We start from the raw sequence: 8179 nt of genomic DNA, 5'->3' as shown, positions 1-8179 counted from the left end.
TTAAGTGCACTTAGCCGCCTTATCTGTTATTGTAGCAAGCACAAGAATCCATTTCCAAATTATTGGAATCAATTTTGAGGGACAGGATAAACTGTCACTTCGAAAGGCATTATTGAGACCGCACCTGGAATACTGCATACAGTTTTGGTCTCCATACTTAAGAAAAGACATACTTGCTTTCGAGGCAGTACAAAGAAGGTTCACTCGGTTAATCCCGGGAATGAGGGGGCGGACATATGAGGAGAGGTTGAGTAGATTGGGACTCTACTCGTTGGAGTTCAGAAGAATGAGAGGCGATCTTATTGAAACATATAAGATTGTGAAGGGGCTTGATCGGGTGGATGCGGTCAGGATGTTCCCAAGGATGGGTGAAACTAGAACTAGGGGGCATAATCTTAGAATAAGGGGCTGCTCCTTCAAAACTGAGATAAGGAGAAACTTCTTCACTCAGAGGGTGGTAGGTCTGTGGAATTTGCTGCCCCAGGAAGCTGTGGAAGCTACATCATGAAATAAATTTAAAACAGAAATAGACAGTTTCCTAGAAGTAAAGGGAATTAGGGGTTACGGGGAGCGGGCAGGAAATTGGACATGATTTTAGATTTGAGGTTAGGACCAGATCAGCCATGATCTTATTGAATGGCGGAGCAGGCTCGAGGGGCCGATTGGCCTACTCCTGCTCCTATTTCTTATGTTCTTATGACTCATCAAGGACAGTCAGCACGGATTTGTTGAGGGGAGTTCGTGTCTGCCTAACTTGATTGAATTTTTCGAGGAAATAATAAGGAGGATCGATGAGGGGAGCGCAATTGATGTCGTCTGCATGGATTTTAGCAAGTCTTTTGAGAAGTTCCCACATCGCAGATTGGTCAAAAAAGTAAAGGCCCATGGATCCAAAATTGGCTCAATGGCAGCAAGCAAAGTGTCAAGGTCGACGGGTGTTTTTGCGGCTGGAAGGCTGTTTCCAGTGGGGTGCCACAGGGCTCAATACTAGGTCCTTTGCTTTTTGAGGTATACATTAACGATTTGGACTTAAACCGGTGGAAGCAGCATAAAAGTTTAAAACGGTACTCGCCCAACGTGGGCCTCAAACCCACCACCCTGAGATCTTATGCTTTCACAATGAGCGTCGCCGTACATCAATTTCCTCCTGCTCAAATTTATCTGTTTATTGAAGTAAAAGGAAGAGTTCTTAAAGAAAAAGTGAAGCAGCTGCTGTCTGGATCTCTTGCTGTAATTGAAACAACACATGCCAAGTAAGAGCAGAGAGAGGACACCATTCAGTTACCCATTATGTTGAATGGGATGTTATCGGTTTCCGTAGTGGAGCGGTTATCACGTTTGTTTGACACGCGAAAAGTCCCAGTTCAATCGCGGGCAGAAAAGTTATGTTCGAAACACCCGGACCGATTTTCTTCTCCTGCCAAAAAGGGAGACAGTGGCTCCTCCCTTATTCTTAAAGCTGCACCTTTTACTTCATTAAACAGAAAACTTTGAGTGAGAGAAAATTGATTCACAATGACGCTCATTTCAAGTTTTATTCCCTTTTAATCTGGAAGGATACATTGGCTTTGGACAGAGTGGCTTTTGAAAGAAGTTGGTCGGGTGGGATCGACAAACCTTTTCCGCTGGTGGGGGACAAGGGAACCGAACCAATCATCTCCCAAGTGCTCCTGAATTCAAAGGTCCAATGGGAAACCGACCAACAAAAGCCCTTTCATTGACCGTGGAGGTGAAGACACTTTTCTGATGACAAAGCGCTCAATCTATTTCTCTTGTTTATTTCCCGGTGTTTCCGGATACTGTCTGCATCTCTGTCCTATGTTTATCTCAGTATGCGTCCACCTGCAGGGTGGTTTTTGAACGAAGACGTGTGTTTGTCTTGTGTTTGTTACATTAAATAAATGGGGGCATCAGGTGCTTCCCTCCCTGACACGGGGGGACCAGAGGCAGACTTTAGAGCAGGGTTCTGTTAATTGTGAAGACGCAAAGAAAACATTAATTGCGGAATTATACAAACCAGCTCTAAATAAAGAGTGGAAACGCGAAGTGATTTGCACACATCACCTTCCAATCTGGAGTAAGACACGCTACCGTTGCGCCATGAGACCGGGGTGCTCTTATCGCTGTTTGTTTATATGAATGTTTATCAAGCACCGCTTTATTTCACCAATCTTGGTGGAATGGGTTGGCTTTCAAATCCCCGCCCACTTTTACCGGATGTTAGGCAGCATCAGAAGTTGCCTTCACCTGTCAGCGGCAGCACGGCGCTCGCTTCCATCGCCTGCTGTCAGCCGACTGCAGCAAATCCAATTATACTCATCCTGCACCCAGAATTATCACATCACAGTCAAAGGATGTAGGAAGCTGCTCAAGAGACATAACAGGACGGGAAACTTCTGAAAAACACTCAGACTTTCGATGTTTGGACTTTGGTCAGAACTGCAAAAAAGAACGTGTGAAAATATACATTATGGGTGTGATGTTTACATATAAAGTGAATGTTTGTTCACGGATTTCTCCCGTTACTGTCGCAACTATGGGTTGTTATTCCATCAACAATAACTTCAGCTTGATTTTAGCCCGAGTGGTTACAAAATAGCAAGTTTAATAGATTGACTTACAACAGAGTTGCACTGCAGCTGTCTTCAACATTACATTTAACGGTATTATTGTCATAATACAACTGTCTACAGATTACATTAATGACAAGCAATCAACACAACCTGACCTGTCTGCGAATCCAGGTAGATCAGACCTGACCTTTGCGGACTGCCTGTGGCAATGGACTTCTGACTGTCCCCGATTGAGAGCTCTAACATTTGAGAAGGGAGCATGCCCTATCTTTATACGATTCGGCTGCATTGTTCTGTACGTAAGGACCACTGATCTTAACTCATGGTCGGAAACCATCCCACTTTGCTGACTCTCAGAAACCACGAAGGATTGTTTAATGCCTTAATGTTTATTTAGTCTTTCTCCGTCATCAGGTTATGTATGTTATACTAGGTGAGCACAACCTGGAGTTCAGGTGTCCAGGACACGCAAGTCTCTCTGGACATCAACATTTAATAGTTTCTCAACATTTAAAAAATATTCTGTTTTTCTGTTCTTTCTACCAAAGTGAATAACCTCACATTTCCCCACATTATACTCCATTTACCACCTTCTTGCCCACTCACTTAACCTGCATATATCCCTTTGCAGACTCTTTGTGTCCTCCTCACAGCTTACTTTCCCACCTAGCTTTCTATCATCAGCAAACTTGGATACATTACACTCGATCCCTTCATCAAGTCATTAAAAGTCTTCTATAGGCAAATAAATAGTAAACGGGTAGTAAGAGGAGAGGTAAGAACGATTGGGGACTAAAAGGGATATCTACGCATGGAGGCAGATGTACTAAATAAATACTTTGCACCTGTCTTTACCGAGGAAGAAAGTGCTGCAGTAAAAGGGGAGGTAGTTGAGATACTGGATGGGGTGAAAATTGATAAAGAGGTACTAGGAAGGCTGGCTGTACTTAATGTAGATAAGTCACCTGGTCCGAATGGGATGCATCCTAGGTTGCTGAGGGAAGTAAGGGTGTAAATTGCAGAGGTCCTGGCCATAGTCTTTCAATCCTCCTTAGATACAGGGTTTGCTGCCAGAGGACTGGAGAATTGCAAATGTTACACCCTTGTTGAAAAAAGGGTGTAATGATAAACCCAGCAACTACAGGCCAGTCAGTTTAACCATGGAGGTGGGAAGCTTTTGGAAATGATAATCTGGGACAAAATTAATAGTCATTTGAACAAGAATGACTATTGATAATAGAAAGCCAGTCTGGATTTTTTTAAGGCAAATCATGATTGACTTTTGTGATGAGTTAACAGAGAGAGCCGATGAGGGCAATGTGGTTGATGTTGTGTCTATGGCCTTTCAAAAGGCGTTTCACAAAGTGCCACAAAATAGGCTTGTCAAAAGGGGCGAGAGTGGCTGCTTCCTTATTCTTGAAAAGCTCTTTGTTTTATTTCAATCAACAGATAACTGTGAGTGAGCGAAAACTGATCCACAGTGAGGCTTTGAATCTGAAAGGATATATTGGCCTTGGAAGGATGGCAGCACAGATTCACCAGATTGTTACCAGGGTGAAATGCGTTAAATTATGAGAAGAGGTTACATAAACTAGGCTAAAATCACACAAGTCACAGTGCAAAAAGTTTTCATTTTTGATACATACATTGATGATCTGGACTTGGGTATACAGGATATAATTTCAAAGTTTGCAGATGACATGCAACTCGGGAATGTAGTAAACAATGTGATGGATAGTATCAGACTTCAGGAGGACATAGACAGCCTGGTGAAATGGACTTTATTAATCGAGGCATAGTACAAAAGCAACAAAGTTATGCTAAACATTTATAAAACACTGGTTAGGTTTCAGCTGGAGTATTGTGTTCAATTCTGGGCACCACACTTTAGGAAATATGTCAAGGCCTTGGAGAGGGTGCAGAGGAGATTTACTAGAATGGTATCAGGGATGAGGGACTTCAGTTATGTGGCGATAATGAAGAAGCTGGGATTATTCCCTTAGAGTAGGAAAGGTTAAGGGAAGATTTGATAGAGGTTTTGAAAATCATGAAGGGGTTTTGACAGAGTAAATAAGGAAAAAATGTTTTCAGTGGCAGAAGGGTCAGTAACTAGAGGACACAGATTTAAGGTAATTAGCAAAAGAGACAGAGGGGACATGAGGGAACATAATTTACGCAGCGAGTTGTTTTGATCCGGAATGCGCTGCCTGAAAGGGCGGTGGAAACAGATTCAACAGTAACTTTCAAAAGGGGATTGGATAAATACTTGAAGGAGAAAAAATTGCATGGCTTATCAGGAAAGAGCTTATGGGTGGTGAGACTACTTCGATAGCACTTTCAAAGAGCGAGCACAGGCACGATGGGCCGAATGATCTCCTTCTGTGTTGTAACATATTAAATGTTGGTGAACGGAGAAGCAACACATTCAAAATCAGAGACAGGAGACTAAGTCAGTTCCCCATTGTTTTTAACAAGATAGCAGCGGTTTCCGTCGTGTTGCGGTTATCACGTTTGCTTTACACGCGAAAGGTTCCCGAGCGGAAACATTATTTTGGAACTTGCTCTCCATAAACATCCAAGGAGGAGATTTTTTCTCCTGCCCAATAGGGCGAAAGTGGCTGCTCCCTTATTTTTGAAACGCTGCATCTTTTACTTCACGAAACAGATAACTTTGAGTGAGAGAAAACTGATCCTCAGTGACGCTCATTTCAAGTTTTATTCCCTTTTACTCTCAAAGGGCATATTGGCCTTGGAAGGACCGCAGCCCAGATTTACCAGAATGTTAGCAGGGATCGAAGGGTTAAATTATGAGGAACGGTTCCATACTTGTATTCCCTGGAATATAGAAGGCTTTTTAGGATTTTGAGAGGTAGATAGACAAGCTGGTGAGGGAGTCCAGGACAATATCACAATATCACAGTAGCTGGTTTACGAGTGAAAACGGCCCTTCGTATCACTGTGAGTGTAAGAGACTCCCGGTGCCGCTTCCTGCACAGTGAATGTCAAGTCTTTGAAAAGGTGCAGAAAGTGTTGGGGGTGCAGATTCACAAACCTCTCTGATGGGAATGAGATTTTGTCAGAGGTTGCAGCCTTCCCGACTTTTCTTGCCCTTTGCGAGGCACCTGTTCCGGTTTAAATTTACAAACTGGATGAGTTGGTGATCACCGCACAGCAGACTCAGCGGTCCCCAGTGAGACAGAGAGAAATCAGCCCGGGCGCGGCGACACTGCACGGGGGTGGTGGAAGTCAGAGGTGGGGTTCATCCCTGAAAGCAACATAAAAAGTTTAAAACAGAATTCGCTCAACATGGGGCTCGAACCCACGAATCTGAGATTAAGAGTCTCATGCTCAACCGACTGAGTTAGCTGAGCCTAAAATACCAAACCACTCTTGTATGTCATTACAGTGAACTCGTCCCTGGGTGTCCATGTGCAGCAATCCCAACATAACGTCGATATCTTTGGCTGTGTTTATCGGTGTGTGTGTGTCCACCTGCAGGTTGATTCTGAACGAATACGAGTGTTTGTCTTCTGTTTGTAACATTAAATAAAAGAGGGCATCAGACGCTTCCCTCCCTGAAACTGGGGAACCAGTGAGTCAGACTTGTTGTTGTGAAAACGCAAATGTAGCATTAATTGCGGAATTATACAGACTCTTATCAGCGCCAAAAGTAGCTTTACAATATATACATCCCAATGAATAAATACATAATACAGATACATGTAAATGCATTTGCAACTAACAGAGACACGAAACCAGAAATATTATTTGCACCTAATACAAACCCTCCCAGAATTTTCGACATCTTGCATGCCTTCCCTGGTGGAGGCTCTCACCGCCGCGATCCGGGTTCGATTCCGGCTCAGGGAATTTGCTCTTTCAAAAAACAAGTGCCAATTTTGTACAATCATTGCAAATTTACGGCACAGAAGGAGGCCATTCGGCCCATCGCCTCCGCGCCGGCCGAAAATGAGCCACCCAGCCTAATCCCACTTTCCAGCACTTGGTCCGTGGACTTGTTGGTTCCGGCAATTCAGGTGCACAACCAATTATTTGTAAATGTAACGAGGGATTCTGCCTCCACCAGCCTTTCAGGCAGTGAGTTCCAGACCCTCGCCACTCTCTGGGTGAAAAAAATTGCTCCTCAGCTCCCCTCTAATCCTTCTACCAATCACTTTAAATCTATGCCCCCTGGTGATTGAACTCTCTGCTAAGGTAAATAGGTCCTTCCTGTCCACTCTATCTTGGTCCCTCATAATTTTGTACACCGAATTAATCACCCCTCAGCCTCCTCTGTTCCAAAGAAAACAACCACAGCCTATCCAATCTTTCCTCACAGCGATATTCTCCAGCCCTGGCAACCTCCTCGTAAATCTCCACTGTAACCTCTCTAGTGCAATCACATCTTTTATGACCAGTCTGCCATGTGAGACCTTGTCAAATGCCTTGCTAAAATCCATGTACACTACATCAAAGTACTCCAGGTGTGTTCTCACCAACGCTCTATTTAATTGCAGCAAGACTTCCTGACTCTTGTACTCCAACCTCCTTGCAATAAAGGCCAACATACCATTTTTCTTCCTTATTGCTTGCTGTACCTGCATGTTAACTTTCTGTGATTTGTTTACAAGTACACCCAACTCCCTCTGAATACCAACATTTATTGGACTCTCACCTTTTAAAAAATATTCTGTTTTCTATTCTTCCTACCAAAGTGGACAATTTCACATTTTCCCACCTTATACTCCAACTGCCGCTTTCTTACCCTATCACTTAACCTGTCCACCTCCCTTTTCGTCCTTCTCACGGTTTACTTTCCCACTCAGCAAACTTAGATACGTTGCACTCGGTCCCCTCATCTAAGTCATTAATATAGAATGTAAACAGCAATTGCGACATAAATTGTCCGCCCAGCGTCGAAAGCAGGGCCGTTCGCGTGTAAAGCGAACTGGTCACCACTGCCCCACAAAAAACCGCTGGTGACTTACACTGGAGCTTAACCTTATGAATCAGATCATTCCCGTCCGGATCGTTTTCCACATGAACCGGCCGCCCTCCCCCCAGGAAGTAGCCATTCTGATTCTGTGACTGTGGCCAGCTTTGTTCGCACACACTCTCCCTTGTTTTCTTCCACATCCGCAGATTGGGGCCGGGCCCGGACTAATTTTTTTTCTCTCTGTCTCACCCGGGGCCGCTGAGTCTCCGACTGAGATAACCAGCCTGGTCTCCGACACCCGATCACCAACTCACCCAGTTTGTACATTTAAACCGGAGCAAGTGCCTCGTAAGAGGGCAAGAGATGGAGGCAACCTCTGACAAAATCTCAGGCTCATCAGAGAGGTTTGTGTATCTGAACCCCAAACACCTTCTTGCTCCATTTAAAGTTTTGACCATTGCACACCACGCGGTACTTACACACTCGTCTCTTGCACTGACAGTCAAGCAAGCGGTCGATTTCCCGGTGTTTGCCGAAACCGCCTGTCTCTCTGGCTGTGTCTATCTCTGTGCGTGTGGAGCTGCAGGCTGATTTTGAATTAATAAGTGTGATTGTGTATGTTTCTTACAATAAATAAATGAGGGAATCAGACGCTTCTCTCCCTGACACT

At 44.1% G+C, this 8179-nt stretch overlaps 1 non-coding gene across 1 annotated transcript; it reads right to left on the bottom strand.

Moving 5' to 3' along the window:
- Positions 1-5871: 5871 nt before the first annotated feature.
- Positions 5872-5944, bottom strand: trnak-cuu (transfer RNA lysine (anticodon CUU)). Its single transcript has one exon. It is a non-coding gene; the product is annotated as a tRNA-Lys (tRNA).
- Positions 5945-8179: the final 2235 nt, after the last annotated feature.

The sequence above is a fragment of the Heptranchias perlo genome, unplaced genomic scaffold, assembly GCF_035084215.1.
Source record: "Heptranchias perlo isolate sHepPer1 unplaced genomic scaffold, sHepPer1.hap1 HAP1_SCAFFOLD_76, whole genome shotgun sequence".
NCBI lineage: Eukaryota > Metazoa > Chordata > Chondrichthyes > Hexanchiformes > Hexanchidae > Heptranchias > Heptranchias perlo.
Note: the sequence above shows the minus strand (reverse complement) of the source record. Positions and strands in the feature narration are given on the sequence as shown.